This window comes from Somniosus microcephalus, chromosome 22 (assembly GCF_052327205.1).
Source record: "Somniosus microcephalus isolate GS21.2 chromosome 22, FLI_Smic_1.0, whole genome shotgun sequence".
Lineage (NCBI taxonomy): Eukaryota > Metazoa > Chordata > Chondrichthyes > Squaliformes > Somniosidae > Somniosus > Somniosus microcephalus.
In genome coordinates this window covers 38,461,587-38,481,619 of record NC_141008.1, presented here as the reverse complement: position 1 = coordinate 38,481,619, position 20,033 = coordinate 38,461,587, and the positions used below count along the sequence as shown (strand labels likewise).

The window sequence follows — 20,033 nt, the reverse complement described above, 5'->3', positions numbered from 1 at the left end:
TTTTTTTAAAAGTTTCCTTACTTTTGCTTCTTTCTGCAGGCTTCAACTGTTGAGGATCCGGAGGTTCCTCATCTCAATGGCAGAGATGACAGAATGGCTGCTGCATTCTCAGATTCAGCAGCCATCTGCTTTCTGCTGAGGAGAGAGGTTTTGGTGAGCCTTTGTGCAAGGGCTCACCTTAGAACAGAGATTGTCAGTGTTTGGCAGCTTCTCTAATGTCATCTGTCACCGGCTTTCCCTTAATTGACCGGTAAGGGCAGGCGTAACAAGGCCAATCAAGGAAAAATAGCGTGGGTTCATCATACATCGCTGGGGGCGGGACTAGAACCCGGAAGGCAGCATTCCCGCCCCCAACTCGTATCGGCTGAAAAAATCCAGCCCTATGTATCCATTCACAGCTGTAATCTGGCCACCTCTGGCAAAATTGGGCTTGTCACGCCACTGTATAAATTAGGAGACAGTACCTTGCCTAAATATTCAAAGTGCTGGACTAGACTTATGTGATATGTTTTCTTCAATCCCACATGCACACTCTAACTCTCTTTCAGATCTATTTGCTGTAAGTATGCAGCATTTAACCTTTTGAGGGCTACAGCAGTTTTCAAAGAGGATGGAGTTTCTACCACCTGGGCAGTAAAGCCCTTTGCACACCATTTGTGGGTAAATGCAATCAATTATCAACCACACAGGAACATGGCATTTTTCTAGTAGGGAGCAGCTTAATGTACAGCAGGTGGTAAGCAATCTCCCAATCAGTGCTCAGCCATCATAAGCACAGTTTAGCACATTAACAAGCAGGAAACGAGTCTGTTGACCCTGATAAAACACCAAGCAGGTGGCCCTCCTGACGTGCCAATTGGATAACTTAATGGAACAACAAAGTAGCAAGGAGGATTCTTTACCAAAGTAGAGGTGATTCGTAGTGTGAAGGAGAAACTATTTAGGAGAAAGGGGAAATCTTCAGTGTAGGACTGCACCTTTTTGCCAGCCCTATCCATGCTTCAGAAGGCATTCCTGAAATTAAACTAGGTATTTGAATGTGATCATGATCCACAGAAGGGTATAATGGAAGGCTTGGAATAGATTTAGTAACATCATGAATGATAACAAAAGAGATCTGTAATTCAGTGTACCACTGACCGAATTATTTGGTGGTTGTTCTGCAGCTAGACACCTCCGTTCAATCCGTAAGCGTGACTCTGAACCCCCGGTCGCTTGTTGTTTTAATTCTCCGCCCCTCTCCCACTCTGACCTCTCTGTCCACTGCCTCCTACACTGTTCCAATGAAGCTTAACGTAAGCTCGAGGAACAGCACCTCAACTTTTGATTTGGTGCTTTACAGCCTTCCGGACTCAACATTGAATTCAACTATTTCAGATCATAACCTCTGCCCCCATTTTTTTGGATGGCAGCTGTTGATAGTTCTGCTATTCCCACGTATACTTCCTCTAGACCCATCTTTTGTTTCTTTGCTGTCCCATTGCCATCTCCTTTTGCCTTGCACCATCATCCCTTTTTGTCATTTAATCTCTCCTGCCTTCCACCCTATCACAGATCTTCACTTTTGTTCTTTTCTCCCCTTTCCCTGCTTCTGTACTTGCTTAAAACCTGTTGTATCTCTAACTTGTTCCAGTTCTGAGGAAAGGTCATTGACCTGAAATGTAAACTCTGTTTTTCTCTCTCTACAGATGCTGCCTGACCTGCTGAGTATTTCCAGTATTTTCTGTTTCCATTTCAGATTTCCAGTATCCGCAGTATTTTGCTTTTGTCTCGCGTTTACTGTCAGAATCTCTCTTTTTTCCTTTGATATCATGGAGTCAGTACCTTTACTGACTACCTCATGCAGCTGTCAACTTTAATATGAAGTAAAGCAGTAATTTTGCAATCCGTGAAAGGATGATTCATGGTGGTTTACTAAACAACAGAGCTGTTTGTGTGGGGAACTCGAAGCATTCCATAGTTGAAATTAAATAACAGCCCAGCATTTGAGAGTCAACTGTGACCTGCTAAAAATGTAATTTTTTTTTTCATTCTCAACAACCTGAAATTTATATTGTGCCTGGAAGGGGAGAAGTGGGTATGGTGTAGATGGTGAAGGAACTTCTTGTCAGTGTAAAGTATATAGTGGAAGAGGATGAGGGAGAGAGAACCCAGGTGAAGAGATGGATTTTAGCATGATTTTCTTTTTAAGACAGTGAGGTGGTAAGGCAAAGTGACTTTTGCAAGATAATCCAAAATGTAGATAACAAACAGTTCTCCTGAGACCATGGATGGAGGGAGGCCATGGAAAGCTATGAGGAGGAGTGTCTTGACATCAACTCAGTGGAGTTTACGTCGGGAAGGATGAGTATGGAAGGCAAGACTTGGGTAGCAACGTTACAAAGGGTCGATTCGGGAAGGCCAGTAAGAAAGGCATTTGAAAAATTGAAAAATTGACCCTTGGGTGGATGCAGGCATGAATAGGGTTTCAACCACATTGAGCATAAGATAAAGGTATAATTGGGTAATGTCCCATGCCTGCACAGTCATCACTGCTGTGCTGAGGACTACAGATAAGCATCTACACACTACTCCTACATTGTCATTGACAAGCTTGGGGTCGGTTCTTATATATCTCGGAACGGGCACTGTGATTTAATGTATCACTTGAGTTAGAACAACCTGTGGCCCAATTATGATTTGCTGTTCTACTGCTGGATATACTAATATTGCCTTATGCAACTCATTTACTACTGCTCAGAGTGTGTTAAAGGAACTACAGGAAACTTTCGTTTAACCGGAGGTTCAATGTCCGGAAAGCTCTATCCACCGGCAAAATTCAGGAGTCGGTTCAGATAAGTTTTTTTTACTTCTCGTTGCTTTTTTTCCTCCAGTCGTGGCTCTGCAAGGTCTAGCTGAAGCTGTTGCTTAGCTACAGAGACGCTTGCAAGCTACGCCGACTGTTTAGGGTTTGTTGCTTCACACGGAGCTCAGAAGCTCCGTATGTTTTAACATTAGCGCTGGTTTCTCCGGCAGTTTTGATGGAACGGCAACAGCTCGGTCCCGTCAGTGCCGGATACCAGAAAGTTTCCTGTAAAAGGAAAATGGAGCACGGCTACAGTTAATTGCATCCACCCTGCAATCAATTATTTGCATATTCCCATTGGCAGTTAAACTTTTAAACAAGATGACAACATTTCACGTTTACTGCAAGAATTTCCCTTTTCTTTTGAAATTATGGAGTCATCACCCAATGGAAATGCCATCCACATCAATGGGGCTGTGGTGGAAAGGGTGGACAGCTTTAAGTTCCTCGGAGTCCACATCACGGAAGACCTCTCCTGGTCCCTCAATACCTCCTCTCTGGTGAAGAAGGCCCAGCAGCGCCTATATTTCCTAAGGAGGCTGAAGGGATGTAACCTGCCACCCCTGATCCTCTCTAACTTTTACCGCTGCACAATAGAGAGCATCCTGACGAACTGTATCACAGTATGGTATGGCAGCTGTAGCTACTATGACCGGAAAGCCCTGCAGCGGGTAGTCAAAACTGCCCAACGCATTACCGGCACCCGGCTACCGACCATAGAGCACATATACCAGAAACGCTGTTTACAGAGGTCACAGTCCATCATCAAAGACCCTACCCACCCCAGCCACAGTCTGTTCGCCCTCCTGCCATCTGGGAGATGCTACAGATGCATTCGCGCCCGTACGACCAGATTTAGGAACAGCTTCTTTCCCAGGGCTGTCATCCTACTGAACTCCACAAATAAACTCTAAAGCCTGCACATCTGCCAATGCACTTTATTATGGTTATGTTTATGTTAATGTATTACAAGCCAAATGTATGTTGAATGTTTAAATGTCTTAATCTAAATGTACACTCTCGGGAGCCGCAAGCCTACATTTCGTTGTACTGCACTTGTGCACTAACAATGACAATAAAGTTGATTATGATTATTATGATTATGATGAATTCAAATCTGTTTATGATAGTTCTGCAATCGGTGAACCTTTATCTTTTGTCCTCACCACTGAATTCAGGGTTGCTGCTTTACGAGGCGACGGTCTGTCGGGCATCAGTTTCTGAATGAGTTTAAAAAAAAATTCTAAAACTTAGCATTGAACAAGACAACAGGTTTCTTGTTTAGCTTTTGTCCGCAGCTATCTGTCTCTGGCTCTCTCTTCATTATCCTCTCTGGCTGCCCACTTGGGCTGAAATCAGTCGTGTGCAACCTTGGCATTCTATTCAACCTGGAGATGAGGCCCCACCTCAGGTCGGCCACCAGCTAGCTCTGGAACATTGACGAATTAGCCCTTTATCTTATGCCCAATGCTGCCCAGACCGCTTTAGATGATTACTGTATAATTTCTTTTAAGGAATTTGTGGCTAAATAGTAGAATATCTATGGTTTTAACCTCTATCAAAAATAGACAACACTTCTAAATGCAGAAGATAGCTTTTGCATAAACATTGTTAAACTAATTTCCATTTGTTTCAAATAGAATATTCTGCAGCTTTAGTCATGTAAATTATCTTTTTCCTTTTACAAAGTGATGATTGAGAACAATCCCTCTGCACGTTGCTGGATGTAGTTTATTGTTATTTAGCTAGTCTAAAAATGGCAGTGACTGAAGGACATGCATGCGTAGATTGATGTACTCGTTAATTTAGAAGATAGTAGCTGCATTTTTGACTGTTGTATTCTTCAAACTTTGATCTCAAAGCGCCAAACAGCATCGCTGTTTAAATGTAGCCCTGGAGTGTGGTTTATGGTAGGAAAATATACCACCTGCAGTTAACAGCCACCTATGTAAATTAAACAATTTGTTCTAGGCCTGAAGGTCACCATTTCTAACCTGTTCTTGTGCATGCTTAAGTACTTGTGTGTCGCGCTTGATGGTGACAATGTTCGATTCCATCCCCCACCCTGGCCACCGTCTCAGAATGTTTGCAACTGTGACATCCTATTGGACCCCGAGCTGAGTTTCTGATGCCATATCTTCTCCATCACAAAGACTGCCTACTTCCACCTCTGTAACATTGTTTGTCTCTGCCCCTGCCTCACCCCATCTGCCGCTGCAACCCTCGTCCATGCTTTAGTTACCTCCAGACTCGGCTATTCCAATGCTCTCCCGGCCTGCCTCCCATCTTCCGCCCTCAATAAGCTGAGCTCATTCAAAACTCTGCTGCCCGTATCCTAACCCGCACCAAGTCCTGCTCACCCATCACCCCTGCGCTCGCTAACATACATTGGCCACCGGGCCACCAATGTCTCAATTAAAATTCTCATCCAATGTTCAAATCCTTCCATTGCCTCTCCCCTCCCTCCTATGACTAACCTCCTCCAGCTCTGCAATCCTCAAATGGTGTCCTCTTGCACATCCCCCACCAGTGACTGCCTTCTCTAGTCCTCCGAGAACTCCAGCTCTGACCTTGTACATCCCCCACTAAATTGGCCCCACCATTGGTGGCCATGCCTTTAGCTGTGCAGGCCCTAAGCTCTGGAATTCCCTCCCCAAGTGCCTCATTCTACACCTCTCTCTCCCCTTCTCCTCCCTCTTTTTTCCTCCCTCTTTTTACCCCCCCCTCATTTAAGACCCTCCTTAAAACCTACCTCTTTGAATAAGCTTTTGGTCACCAGTCTGAATGCCTTCTCTTTTGACTCAATGTCAATTTCTGTCTGATGAAGCTCCCACGAAGTGCCTTGGCACCTTTTTCCTACGTTAAAGATGTTGTATAAATGCAAGTTGTTGTTGAATCATAAGGAAGATGCAAGTTATGAAACGTAGTTGGCAGTTTAGGTGTCCACAATCCTTGTTATTGATGTATTTTCTGCCACCCCCCAAAGCCCAATCCTGTAACAGTAGAAATTACTTTTTTATATTTGTCTTGTTATAAGTAACTTGGTTCTAGCCTAATTTATTACACACAGCAGGCAAAAGTAAAACTTAAGGGGACTGTGTTGGCATATCAAAAGTGCCAAGAGACATTTCACTACATTTATACACTGAGTTGAGCTGTCAAATCATGTCCGGTACTACAATTTTATTGACTTTCATTTTAGTTTAAATTCTAATAAAACAATACAAAAATAAAACCAGTCAAAAACTCAGTAACTAATAAATATATCATGGCACTACCCATTGATTTCAATGTTGTAACATTACCCACTCAAGGATTTTTTTATGGTATGTTTATATAAAAATAACATACATAAAAATCCTAGACTTGGAAATGTTGTCACACTCAGCAAATTGAAATCAATGGGTAACGCAGTAATGGTAATATCTGCTTCCTCCAGTGCTGGCGTTGTAACACTGGCTTTTAGAGGTTATAAGGACACCTTTTAACGCATGCTTGTTTCAGAGGTGGTGCTGTAATGTCTCAATTAACCTTGAAAATGGCTATGGGTTTGTGTGGAAAATCTTCGATCTGACGCACGTCCTCAATTTTTTCTGTTATAAATTCCTCTCCAAACTTGTGCTATAATTAGTCTCCTGTCGATGGAGATACTGCAATGCCACCACTGGCAGGAGGATTTAGTTACAATGTGACAATTTTACATGGACTGTTTCCATGGTAAATTTATATCATGTACAGGGCCTTGGTGAGACCACACCTTGAGTATTGTGTGCAGTTTTGGTCACCTTATCTGAGGAAGGATGTTCTTGCCTTGGAGGGAGTGCAGCGAAGATTCACCAGACTGATACCTGGATGGCAGGAATGACGTATGAGGAGAGATTGGGTCGATTAGGCTTATATTCGCGAGAGTTTAGAAGAATGAGAGGGGATCTCATTGAAACTTATAAAATTCTAACAGGACTAGACAGACTAGATGCAGGAAGGATGTTCCCGATGGCGGGGGAGTCCAGAACCAGGGGTCACAGTCTAAGGATAAGGGGTAGGCCATTTAGGACTGAGATGAGGAGGAATTTCTTCACCCAGAGAGTGGTGAACCTGTGGAATTCCCTACCACACAGGGCAGTTGAGGCCAATTCATTAAATATATTCAAGAAGGAGTTGGATATATTTCTTAAGGCTAAAGGGATCAAGCGATATGGGGAGAAAGCAGGGACAAGGTACTGAGTTTGGATGATCAGCCATGATCTCATTAAATGGCGGAACAGGCTGGAGGGGCTGAATGGCCTACTCCTGCTCCTATCTTCTACATTTCTATGTTTCTATCATGAATAGGAATTTCACAAGCATCTGTAGACCCTAAGGTTCGTGGTTTAGGGACATTATTTATGCTGAGAAGCAGAAAGAGTTTTTTTCTGTTTATTTTTGTTTTAGGATTAATTGATTTTTAAATGTGGGTTTGTTGGTCCATTGCCATTCTGGAGGATGGGGGTGAGGGCCGAGACTTGGTACTAGTAAGTCCAGGCCAGAGGACTTGTATGCAATGCTAACCAGTTTTGAGGCTGGATATGTGTGAAGGCGAGAGAAGACTCAGCTGAAGAACTGGAGCTCTGAATGCAACAGAAGATAAACCTAGAAAGGGGCAACACTGTGAACATAAGAACTTAAAAGGAGCAGGAGTAGGCCATACGGCCCCTCAAGCCTGCTCTGCCATTCAACAAAATCATGGCTGATCTATCTCAATTCCATTTTCCTACCCTCTCCCCATATCCCTAGATTCCCTTGGTGTCCAAAAATCTATTGATCTCAGTCTTGAGTATTCTCAACGACTGAGTCCAGCCTTCTGGGATAGAGAATTCCAAAGATTCACAACCTTCTGAGTGAAGAAATTTCTCCTCATTTCAGTCCTAAATGGCCGATCTCTTATCCTGAGACTATGACCCTCAGTTTCAGACTTACAGCTAGGTGAAACAGCCTCTTGGCATCTAATAGCCAGGAGAACTCCTCTGCTCTTCTTCAAATAGTGTCATGGGATCTTTTTAAGTCCACCCGAGAGGCTAGACGTCTCACCTGAAAGACAGCACCTCAGACTGTTCAGCATTCCCTCAGTTCTGCATTGGAGTGTCAGCCTGGATTATGTGCTCAAATGTCTTTAGTGGGACTTAGAATCCACAACCTTCTGACTCGGAGGCAAGAGTGCTACCACTGAACCACGGCTGGCTTACTGTGAAGGGAAAATCTGGGATTCGGTGCCATTGGAAAAGTGGAATATGGACTTTTCTTTATTGGGTAATGTTGGGTTCTGGCTACAGTGGTAGGCGTCACAATCTTTTAGCAGTACAGAGAGGGGTTCCGTGGTATGGCAGCACTATGGGCTGCGGAATATCCAGGAGCATTGGGGAGGTACTGGCATCTGCTGGCACTGGAGCAGAGGGCCTCACAGTACTAGGGAGGGTTCGATGCTCTGGAGAACTGAGGAGGCTCCTCGTGTCAGAATTTGGGAGACCTCTGGACCCCTGAACTAGGGACTCCTAGTGGGACTCGGGGCCTAGCAGCAGTAGCAGGTGTCGTATGGCACCACTTTGGTGTGTTCCCTGGGTCTGCGCTCATTGTCAGAGATACTAGGGTCTATCAGTATTGGGGACGGATGTTTGCTGTACGGCAGCAGTGGGAGAGGGATGATGGGGTCTGGAGCACTCATGGACCCTGGGGTGTGTCCAAAGTGAGAGGGGATTCTGACGTGTGCATCAGCTGGGTGGGGAGAGTAAGGGTCTGGTAGTACTGAGGCGTCTTACTGGGAGGGGAGGATCCCTGGAGCCTGGATGATTGAGTCTTGCAAGTATTTGGGTCTGTGATCACTGGGAGAACTCCTGGGGACAGGACACTGAGGAGGCAGTGTCTGGCAGTATTCAGGGTGCTGGATCCCACAGCATCAGGAGGTCCTGGAGCTGCCAGCATTGCAGGGGAGGTGGGACCAGGAGAATGTGGCTTGACCCACTCTCCCTTTGTTTCTGGTCATGAAAGGCCCTCGCTCCACGTTACCATTATGTTAGCCTGGGTCCTTGCTGGTTTCTGAAGTGCAATTTGCACTGGCACTGTATTTTTTCTGATTCTGAGCAAATACATTCAGCAAATAGAATATTAAAGCATGAGTAATACTTAAAAATTGACTTTGGTCGAGGACCTGGCTGACAGCCCAGAAACACAGCAGGGGAGGGCAGAGCCTGATAGTTTCAAAAAGGCATGCGGGAAAATGAAGGGCAGAAATGGTAACAGGGGCCATAGCAGGTAAGGGTGGGCCAGGAAAGTATCACGAGTGGGCCTGCCTTCTGGGATCATGTTTTCGCAGGTCAGGATAAATCGAGCCACATGCCACTGACTGAGTTTATACCTCAGGGCAAAACTTAATGGATACATTTCCCGCAGGATTTGGGCAAACTTAAATATGTGGCACTGAAATGTGGCCATGATTTTGCTTATGACTGAGTGACAGGGACGTGTGCTGGCTGAAATGTGACCGACGGGATGCGAATGCAAACATATCTTTTTATAACTACGACTGTCTTATTTTTCCATGAAAACTATAAATGAGAGGCCTTAATGATTATTATTATATGTTTCTTTACCTGTTTTCATTGCTCTGGAATTCTCTCCCTAAACTTCTTTACCTCTCTCCTTTTTTAAGCCACTCCCTAAAATCTACCTCTTTGACCAAGCTTTTGGTCATATGTCCTAATATCTCCTAATGTGGCTTGGTGTCAAATTTTTTTAACGCTCCTGTGAAACGCCTTGGGACATGTTTGCTATGTTTCAGGTACTATACAACTGCAAGTTGTTTTGTATTTAGTTTTTGGGCCTCATTTTTTTCTAAAACCCAGGCCAAAATGTAGAATGATCCTGGGGTTGGGATAGCACTGGGTTGTGGGTCCGAGAGCTTGGCAGAACTGAGGTGGGGACTTTTATCACCAGTTCATTGGAACGGCAGGAGAGCTCAGGGTGGGAGTGGACAGTAGTGAGAGGGGACACAAAGACGGGCGTGGTGAAGGACAGCAGGGAGGAAGGAACATGAATGGTCAGGGTGGGGTGATGGGAGGAGTGGGAGGAAGACTCTGGATAGGTGGGTTGAGAACCAGGAGAGAGGGATGAAGGAGAATGAAGATTGTAAGTATTCAATTCCACTCCCTCCTCCAGGGTTTTTTTTTAAGGCACAAGTATTTCCCACAAATTTTCTGGGCTGACCCCCATTTCAAGAGAGTGCTGCATATGTAATTCAGAAGCTTGTTCCCAGTCAGAGCTGGGAGTGTGGGTAGGAGCAGGCCAAGGCAAAGCAAGTGGGAAATGGCAGCATGCAACAGGGAAGGGTTAAAGTGGCCACCCCGAGGGCTCTGTGGGCCCAGGTCGCATCAGTAAAGACTGTGGCAGGTTGGGTCAGGTCAGGCCAGGCAGGGAGAATAAGGTGGTCTCTGAGGCTCTGTGGGCCCAATGGCCTGGTCAGGTAAAGGGAAAACCTTGTGCGTTCTGTTCGAAGGATCGGTCAACTTGAGAGGCAGGAAGAGGGATACCATTGTACAATAGCCCAATGTTAGTAGGTCTTCGATTGGTCATGATATGGAGATCAGTAGCACCTGCCTTGGAGACTAAACTGGGAGGACTTGTTGGAAAGTAAGGGGGAAAAATTGAGTTGCGTCCCCTTTGGGGCACTAACTTCGCCCGGGGCGCTATTTTTAGCACCCTGAAAAAATTAGCGCCCCCGCGGCCAAAATTCATCAGTAGCGCCCCAAGAGGGAAGCGGGGCGCTACTGGAAGCACCCCGCCTCACTCTTGGAGCGCTCCGAGGGAATATTCCGGTGCTGCGGCACGTCGCGCTGCGGTACTGCAGACCTACCTCCCCTTCTTAAAGGGGAAGGGCCTTGCACAGCGCGACCCGGGGCCCAGCTGGGCCACCAGGGATTGGAGTGCCAGCAAAAGAGCCCGGCACTCGAGAAGTGCCGGGCTGACAGAGAGAAGCTGGCACTCCGCGGGGGGATTTCTCAGAAGGCCGGGGACGGCAACGGGGGCAGGTGCCAGCAGGTGGCCAGCAACAAAAATGGCTGTCCGGCACCTCGCCTTTAATTAACGCCACCCTGGCCGCAGGTAGGCCCCCCTGACCTCGTCAGACATAGCATCTGGTGGTAAGTCAGGGGGCACTACCGAAGATTACGGCCGGGGCGCGGCGAGCAGGGCGCTGCGCACGACGATGATGTCATCGGTGGCGCAGCGCCACGGGGCGCTAATGGTTACCGCCGTTGCTAACCTCCCGCTGAATTTCGCGGGAGGCGCTGACGGCGCCGCGCCCGGGCGCTAGTTGCTTTGCGCCCTGTTAGCGCCCTCTTAGGGCACTAACGGGAGGCACAATGCAACCGAATTTTTCCCCTAAATATAATGCAGGTAAGCATTAATGTGGCAGAAATAGCATGATGGAAAATGTGTGACTGTAGGAAACGATCATGGTTGACTACACAGCAAACCTTTAGATGGTCAGGTAGGTGCATGATGTTGCTAGCATATCAAAGGCATGTTCAAGAATGGAGAAATTACTGATGTCTCCAAACAAAGTTATCGTAGAAAGATCTCCTCACCATGCAGTTCTCTTCAGAATTATTAACATTTTATTGTGGTAAAAACAAACCTCCACAAAAGCCTCTTTATGAAACAGATGTACCGGATTGGAGACAAGCCTGTTGATTTTAAGTGAGGTGATTCAGGGAAGGCAATTCTTCTTCCTGAATGATACTGCAACAAGGCTGCAGTACGAGAACATTTTGTGTATCCCGCTAATCCTTTCAGTCACTTAGCTCATTTTTTTTTTAAAAGCCTCCAGCCTCAGATTACAAAAGAATTACCTGGACAAAATCCTATTAAAGGAAAAACTAACTGACCCAAGTAATTCCCAACCTGTAGCTAGCATTTTATATTGGTGTGTGGGCTTAGACTGAAGTGGAGACCCGTGACCTGCAGGCACCATTTGTCGCTTGTCCCTGTCAGAAGGCCAATAAAAGCAGGACTGCGATTTTCTGCACGATCAACCGCCACTCTTTGTGGCCCATGAAAAGTTGATCCTCTGGTGACAGTGGAATTGCAGAGTTTGCCTCCTTTATTAATCAGTGGCAGGCGTGGCGCACTCTTGCCACACTTAACAATATAAAAATGCCTTGTATAATTAGGTGTTCAGGGCAGCTGCAAGAAAGCCAGAAAACTTGGGCACACTGTGTTAAAGCAGTGGTGTCATTGCAGTTCTATGCTCTTTGCTAATTGTTTACAGGTTTTCGTGGTTCACACAGTGGCTGAATTACCACAGTAACCTTGATGGGATTTTCAGGTGTTGCCACACTTCACTCCATATCAGTGACTTTGTCCTTGCTTCTCCGGTAGATGTTCTCTTCAGATTGGAAATTGATTTCCCTGAGGTAACGCTCCTGAATTACCACCAAGTGATTCACTAAGCTTTAGGATTGCTGCTAACAAATTGCAGAAAGCTACAACCTAACGGATTTACAGAATCTATTGATGTTTACTTCCCATTTGTTTCTCCCTTCCTTCAGCCAAGCACCATTCCATGGCCAAGATGACATGCAGGCAACAGACCTGTACCAATTCAGACATAAGGAAGTAAGAGGAGCTCCAAGTCACCCACTTTGGGCATTTCTTGCCTCTTTGTAGCAAAGCACATTTGTACCAATGCATCTGTGCTCAACGGGATCACAGATTGGATATAGGACTACAAAACTGATTCTCCGACCCACATTCCTGCAGCTCCAGCGGCTCCCTGTGTACTGGACCAGTGTATTTAATCTTCTAATTTTTTTTTGGCACCACCAGACTGTTTTGCTGGCAGCACATTTACTAACAGTGGCATCATGACTCAGTGTCACTACGTATGTGGTAATTCCACTGATTTCATGATGCCAGTTAATCACGCAGGTCCCACCTTCCCGAGACCAGGGCTGCAAGGTAAAAGTCATGAAAGGCTCTTTCAAAATTTATAGGACTACAGATTCCCGTCACTTTCTTTTCCAACATTGTCACACATCTTCCGTCAGCCAGCTGGAGAAGACAGTTTGTCCTGTACTTTGCTCCACAGTAGTGCAGAATATCTTCTGCCATTAACATCTGTCTGAAGCTGAACCACACTGTTCGCAATCTTGATGTTATATTTGACCCTGAAATGAACTTCCGACCACATATCCGCAGCATAACAAAGACCGCCTACTTCCACCTCTGTAATATCGCCTGTCTCCGCCCTTACCTCAGCTCATCCACTGCTGAAACCCTCATCCATGCCTTTGTTACCTCTGGACTTGACTATTCCAATGCACTCCTGGCTGGCCTCCCACATTCCACCCTACGTAAACTTGAGGTCATCCAAAACTCGCACCAAGTCCCGATCACCCATCACCCCTGTGCTTGCTGACCTACATTGGCTCCCGGTTAAGCAGCACCTCAATTTCAAAATTCTCATCCTTGTTTTCAAACCCCTCCATGGCCTTGCCCCTCTCTATCTCTGTAATCTCCTTCAGCCCCACAACCCCCCGAGATATCTGCGCTCCTCTAATTCTGCCCTCTTGAGCATCCATGATTATAATCGCTCAACCCTTCTGTTTCCTCGGCCCTAAGCTCTGGAATTCCCTGCCTAAACCTCTCTGCCTCGCTACCTCTCTTTCCTCCTTTAAGACGCTCCTTATAACCTACCTCTTTGACCAAGCTTTTGGCCACCTGCCCTAATTTACCATTATTTGGCTCGGTGTCAAATTTTTTGTCTTATAACACTCCTGTGCGGCGCCTTGGGATGTTTTACTACATTAAAGGCGCTATATAAATACTTCTTCTTCTTGTAGTCACAGAGTTTAATCTAAGAGCCCAGTCAAGAACTGGCAAAACCCTAGCTAATGTGGCTGGTTGAGCTCAAATGAGACTTGAAGCTGGAATTAAAACCTGTAACCATAGCTGGAACAACACACTAATGTAAAGCATTCCACAATGGGGAGTAATTCCCATTTACACAAAGCTGGCTTCAGTGGAATAGTTTTATAGTGCAGTAACCCTCTATAATAATCCTTTCATGGTCTGTACACTAAATTGTATGACAACTTTTAAAGACAACAGTATTTTGTACAGTGTTGCTTTATTATTAATCTGGACGCTATTAATAATGTGCTACATCTGAGACTGTTAACAAGAGAAGCCTGCTGTGCTTTTATAGATCTCTATAAAAGCTTTCTGCTTTAATATTGCTCCATAGAATCCATGAACTTTGCATTGTAAAAGTTCTCCGCGCAGTTCTATGTCATTTAGATAGTCAGAGGAAGAACGATTGGTTGATGATGTTTCTCATGACTGCTTGTATTGATTGATTGGCCATTTTCCTGTCAATGTTGGCTATCTCAATACAAATGAGTGAATAGGAATTGCAGGTATGTACCTGCTTGCTTCCACTGACAATGACAGCCAATTTTTTTAAGTAGCTAAGCCCCGAGACATTTTACAATCAATGCACTAATAGATGGATATAAGCAAAGCTGAATATCCTAGATATTTAGTTTACTGATGGATAAGGTTTGCTGAAGATGCTGGCGTGGTGGGAATATGAGATAACTACAATGGAACCTTCTTAATATGATTTCCAATAAAATCACCTTCTTCTTGGGAGCCATCAATAATTAGCATTTTTTTCACTGGGAGACTCCTGATTACCCCTCCCAAATGCATGTTGTTGGAAAAACATGATGCCAATTATTCATTTATACATAAGTGTACATGAAGCTTCAATATCTCCTGAGTGTTCATTTTGAAAATGATAACATTTATGGACAATCCCTTAGGATCAACCTTAGCAGTGGGAAAATTCAGCTAATATGATCAGGGGCTGACTGCACTACAGCTACCTATATATAGGCTTGAGGTTGTAGAATTCATTCAAATGCAAACTTTACAGTCAAACCTATGTTTCTGAATTTTGAACATAAGGTTAGTGAATTCTTTCAGTGGCCTTGTTCTTGCTAATACTCTATATAAGAACGTAAGAAATAGGAGCAGGAGTAAGCCACGCTGCCCCTCGGGCCTGCTCTGCAATTTAATAAGATCATGGCTGATCTTCTACCTCATCTCCACTTTCCCGCTCTATCCCCATATCCCTTGATTCCCTTAGTGTCCAAAAGGAGGTTCAGACATCCCACCTCATTTTTGATAATATGTAATATGAACTTCCAACTTCGAGGTTCACTGCTTTCTTCCACCAAGGAATCTAATTACTTGGTGAGCGGATGCCTGCTTCCTCCTTTGTTGACAGAATCGGCAGGGCATCCTCGCTTCCTGTTTTCTAAAGAAGGAAAGAATTTGCATTTATATAATGACCTCCGGACGTCCCAAAGTGCTTTCCAGCCAATGAAGTACTTTTGAAGTGTAGTCACTGTTGTAATGTGGGAAACGCGGCAGCCAATTTGCACACAGCAAATTCCAACAAACGACAATTAAATAATGACCAGACAAACTGTTTCAGTTGTGTTGGTTGAGGGAAAAATATTAGCCAGGACTCCTCTGCACTTCTATAGTGCCGTGGGATCTTTAACATCCACCTGAGAGTGTTGACGGGGGCTCAGTTTAACGTCTCATCCGAAAAATGGTGTCTCCGGCATTGCAGCACTCCCTCGGCATTGCAACACTCCCTCGGCACTGCACTGAGGTGTTGGCCTGGATTATGAGCTCAAGCCTCTGGCATGGGACTTGAACCCACAACTAATGCTATCTGCTGCTGTAACTGCAGCCACTTCCTCTAGCATTTTGTCTTTATAAACAAAGGGACTTTTTAAAAATTAAGTTTTGCTTCATTTGATTCTCTCCTTCATCCTGTGTCTTGGAGCTCCCCCCTCCCCATTTGGGTTTGAAACTTTTTGTACGGTTTACAAATGAAACAAGTAATGGAGTCAATGATATCTTGAATTGAGTATTGTTCAAGAATTTTCATTCAAAACACCATCCACCTACCTACATTGAAGGGGAGGGGCAGCGACCTGAACTCTTCTTCTATTTTAATTATCATTAGCGTACATCAAGTTGATCAGACGAGCCTTTTGTCATCAGTGAAGAGTCCATTACTAATCGGTGCAACAGAAATGATTGTTCACCATGTTAAAGTTTTGCTTTCAGCTTTTATTTGTGTAAAGGCGCTCGATGGATACTTGAATGAAGTGCAGTCATTTCATTACGATTCTGTAATACTAATTTCTTTGCCTTTATTTTTTAATTAAATTGTGGGGCAGTCAGATGCGATGTCGATAACAAAAATCAATATCCATGAAAAAAAACATAAATTGCTGTTGCCTTTTTTTAACTGCACATGACTTGAGGTGGTGACTGGAGGGGGGGGAAGCAGAAATGATATGCATACAGTAATTGCGAATGTATCTCTTTCTCCAAGTGGGAAGCAATGAGATGAGAGATAAATCTCTCAATTATGCTGGACACAAACCCAGCAGGAAGAGATTTTCTACAAAGCTGTGATTTTTTCTTTCTTTTTCTTCAATAGTTTTTCTATTTTGGGGTTGTGTGATCATATTGTGCAGTATTTTAGTCTGCAGCTAATGGCCTCCGACTGGTGTAAGTGGAAAAGCCCTGCAGGTGCTCGCTTGGATGCTTGAGCAGATCTCCTCTCCAGGTGGGCTAGATTTGAATGTTGAGTGGCCTATTTTCTCCTAATATTGAAAAGCATGTTTATAAAGTGCCTAAGAGGTCCGATGGACTGCGAGGTCATCTTGTAAAATTTAACACTGCTCTAAGGTGGTGTTATACCACTACTGGTGGAAACTAACCATTGTGCGATGGGTTCTTTATAAAGAGTTCTCTCACTGTTTGGCTTTAGTGTGTATAGGAGTCTAATTGAAAGCTGAATCCTGAGTTATACTGCCTCTTTCACACCCACACAAGTGGCAGTATAACTGCACCTTTTAGTATGATCATCAATGGCATCCAGTCTTGCATATCATTTTTACACTTGAAATGTGCTCTTATTTTCAGTAGTAGTGTTGTTGCAGCCTTTGCTGTTGGCAAATTGTGCCCATATAGACAGCACTGTCAATCTTGCAGTCTGGGTAAAGATGATTTATACTGGCTGCATCGTTACGGGTTTTCAGAAATGTTGTTTATTGAACTGTATGATCATTTGCATAATATCATTTGAACAGAAGCCAACACAAACCACCCTTTGACAAGTGTGTAACAGTTACATTACTAAAATGGCAATTTTCAGACCAAATTAGTGATTGATGGAATCTTGAGGTGCATTCACCTTAAACTGTAATGTTGGAGCCAAGGGTTTTTGCATCTCACTGATATTAGTTATGGTCCAAATGCAACAGTCGGGTCCCAACCTGACTTTGGAGCAAAGCAGAGTAAGACTTCCTGGAGGAGAGAGCCTCGCTTTACTTAACTCTGAAGTTGGGTCAAGTCCTAACTTTTTCGCACAGATGCTAAGCTTGTAGAAGCTGGGTTTCCTATTATGCTCGTAAAGGTACAGCTGGACAAGACTTCTGCCCATCTTATTAGTGCCCCAACCCAAGCCCACTGCCTGGGGTCAGGGGCAGTTAAGTATAACAGGCTGGTAGTGGCTCCATTTACACTGGTGCCTGCCTCAAGTGGAGTGGGAGGGAGGGAGTTCACTGTGGCACTTTCCACAGCAAAAGTAGGCTCTTGGTTGTGGGAAACAGGTATTAAAAATGTTTTTGTATTTTGCTTTTGTATTAAAAATGTTGCTGGTTTCTATAATGCAATTGGTTACTCTACATTCGAGTACATTGCTGAAACCAGGCTTTTTAAAATGTTAATCCCTCCTGCCCAGTCCCCAACCTTGAGGTTCAAAATGACACTGAACACCTTTGTTGCGAGGGTGCAATTGATGGGAAATATAGTCTAGTGTAGTGGCCTCATTTGCTTGTGATTATAATATGCCTATTTGTATTTAGGTGGGCATATTGTGCACCTGGACTTGAAAATTCGGCACCGTGGTGTAAATGGACAGTTACACAGCATAAGAACATAAGGAATAGGAGCAGGAATAGGCCACTTGGCCTCTCGAGCCTGCTCAATAAAATCGTGGCTGATCTTGGGCTCAAAGCCACTTCCCCGCCCGCTCCCCATAACCCTTCATTCCCTTATCTTGCAAAAATCTGTCTATCTCCAGCTTAAATGTATTTAATGACCCAGCCTCCACAGCTCTCTGGGGCAGAGAATTCCACAGATTTACGACCCTCTGAGAGAAGAAATTCCTCCTCATCTCAGTTCTAAAAGGGCGACCCTTTATTCTGAAACTATGCCCCCGCGTTCTAGATTTTCCCTTGAGGTGAAACATCCTCTCTTCATCTACCTTGTCGAGCCCCCTCGGTATCTTATGTGTTTCAATAAGATCACCTCTCATTCTTCTAAATTCCAATGAGTATAGGCCCAACCTGCTCAACATTTCTTCATAAGTCAACCCCCTCATCTCAGGAATCAACCGAGTGAATCGTCTCTGAACTGCCTCCAATGCAAGTATAAAACAACCGAAGGCATCAAATGTTTAACACAAATGACGAGGATGGGATTCGAACCCACGCGTGCAGAGCACAATAGATTAGCAGTCCATCGCCTTAACCACTCAGCCACCTTGTCTCTCCAATGGTAGAATTGGAGTATCGCAAAATCACGTAAGGTTTAGTAGTACATTCTGGAGTTAAGGCCCAACTTGAGAATCCAAGTCCAGATTTACACACCAACTTTAATGTTGATGGAAACCACAACACTACAGTTATAGTATAAAATGTAGTTTTAGTCAGTATTCGGAGAGTTACTGCATCACTTCCTAATGTCCTTTGCAGGTTAAGTTTTCTATACACCTCTTTTCCCATTCAATTTCCAGACACATCAAAACTGGCGAGTCAAGTTTGTGTCACTCCCATTGATCTGTGCATCGCTTGCTGTGTCCGCATCCTAATCAGACTTGCGTCTCTAGTTAAGTTCAGCTACGTTAATAGAAAAGGTTTCCTTTTAAATAAATATACAGCTTGTGATGTACAGTCTTGAAAGAAAGATTTTTCAATCACACTGACTGTTGGCAGTAATAAAAATATTATTTATGACACAGAATACAGGTGCAAAGCGATTTGTTAGCACTGTCCCATAAATATTTAAACTCAATAGAAGTGTTTTTTTCTGGTGTGCTTTTGTATTGATAGTGCTGGGTTTTTTTTTAAATAGAGAGGCTGAGGTGTGAGAGATGATCAGTTTAAAAGACATTCACCACCATCAGACAGCATGAAAGAGCCTATAAAGGGGCTTTGAACAACTTCAGTTTATGAGGGATACGTTTTATTTATTTTTTGTGAGAAGTACTACAGCACCTTCTCAAATGTGACACTATTGGCAGGTATGTGCTATTTGGCAGGGGGGGGGAGTGAATCGTTGCCATTGGTTATGTTAATGGCTATCTGCTTGTCCTCGTTCCTTCCATTGCAGTGCGTAAATCTGCAATTCATGCTAACTGAGGTAATTAAAACACAACGGCGTGTTTGCAACGCAGTGTTAAATAGTGTTAGTGCCGCACACATTGTGTCTCTAACACTACTGCCAGCCCAAACAGAAAACAATTCTACCAAACGTTTTAAATCGAGAAGCTCATTGATCTGTTGGTATGTTGGTCTTCATAGCGAGAGGGTTCGAGTACAAGAACAAGGATGTCTTGCTGCAGTTGTACAGGGCCTTGGTGAGACCACACCTTGAGTATTGTGTGCAGTTTTGGTCGCCTTATCTGAGGAAGGATGTTCTTGCCATGGAGGGAGTGCAGCGAAGATTCACCAGACTGATACCTGGGATGGCAGGAACGATGTATGAGGAGAGATTGGGTCGATTGGACTTATACTCGCTGGGGTTTAGAAGAATGAGAGGGGATCTCATTGAAACGTATAAAATTCTAACAGGACTGGACAGACTGGATGCAGGAAGGATGTTCCCGATGGCCGGGGAGTCCAGAACCAGGGGTCACAGTCTAGGGATAAGGAGTAAGCCATTTAGGACAGATATGAGGAGGAATTTCTTCACCCAGAGAGTGGTGAACCTGTGGAATTCTCTACCACAGAAGGCAGTGGAGGCCAATTCATTAAATATATTCAAGGAGTTGGATATATTT

At 44.4% G+C, this 20,033-nt stretch overlaps 1 non-coding gene across 1 annotated transcript; it reads right to left on the bottom strand.

Moving 5' to 3' along the window:
* Positions 1 to 18,438: 18,438 nt before the first annotated feature.
* trnas-gcu (transfer RNA serine (anticodon GCU)) lies at positions 18,439 to 18,520 on the bottom strand. The gene has a single exon. It is a non-coding gene; the product is annotated as a tRNA-Ser (tRNA).
* Positions 18,521 to 20,033: the final 1,513 nt, after the last annotated feature.